This window comes from Fulmarus glacialis, unplaced genomic scaffold (genome assembly GCF_000690835.1).
Source record: "Fulmarus glacialis isolate BGI_N327 unplaced genomic scaffold, ASM69083v1 scaffold9397, whole genome shotgun sequence".
Classification (NCBI taxonomy): Eukaryota; Metazoa; Chordata; class Aves; order Procellariiformes; family Procellariidae; genus Fulmarus; species Fulmarus glacialis.
The window spans coordinates 1-1,048 of NW_009222580.1; positions in this window are offsets into that span (position 1 = coordinate 1).

Here is a 1,048-nt window from a genome sequence, read left to right on the forward strand (position 1 = left end):
GACAGTATTGCATAGGTTATCCATGAATGCGAAACATGTGTGGCAATCAAGCAAGCCACGCAGTTAAAAACTCTCTGCTATGGAGGACGATGGCTGAAATACAAATATGGGGAGGCCTGGTTGCATCACACTCACACAAACCCACCAAGGCAAGCGCTATGTGTTTACCATGGTGGAAGCAACCACCGGATGGCTAGAAACATATCCCATGCCCCATGCCACCACCCAGAACACTATCCTGGGCCTTGAAAAGCAAGTCTTTTGGTGACATGGCACCCCAGAAAGAATTGAGTCAGACAACAGGACTCATTTCCGAAGCAACCTCATAGACACCTGGGCCAAGGAGCACGGCATTGACTAGGTTGTATCACATCCCCTATCATGCCTCTGGGAAAGTTGAACAATACAATGGACTGTTAAAAACTACACTGAGAGCAATTGGTGCTGGGAAATTCAAGACTACACTGAGAGCAATTGGTGCTGGATACAGATTTAACAAAAGCCACCTGGTTAGTCAACACCAGGGGATCTTTCAATCGAGCTGGCCCTGCCCAGTCAAAACTCTTACGTACTGTAGATGGAGATAAAGTCCCTGTTGTGCACGTAAGAAATATGCTGGGGAAGACACTCTGGGTTACTCCCGCCTCTGGCAAAGCAAAACCCATTCATGGAATTGCTTTTGCTCAAGGACCCGGGTGCACTTGGTGAGTAATGCGGGAAGATGGGGAAGTCTAACGTGTACTTCAAGGGGATTTGATTTTGGGCGAGAACAGCCAAAAAATTAAATTGTATGATGTTAACTGCTATAAAATAATGTATATCATCACTTCTGTGGTGGCTATATGCCTTATCAATGGTATTACAGTAAGAATCACCCAGATTAATGAAGAACGAACTTTGATGAAACCGAGAAAGTGCAGCGATGATAGAACCGGACAACCACAGCAATAATGAAACCAGAACTGGCTTCAGCATGCAACAATCCAACACCACACACCATCTCTCCTGCCCTGAAAAACTGTTATGACAGATGGAGCCCAAAGTCACG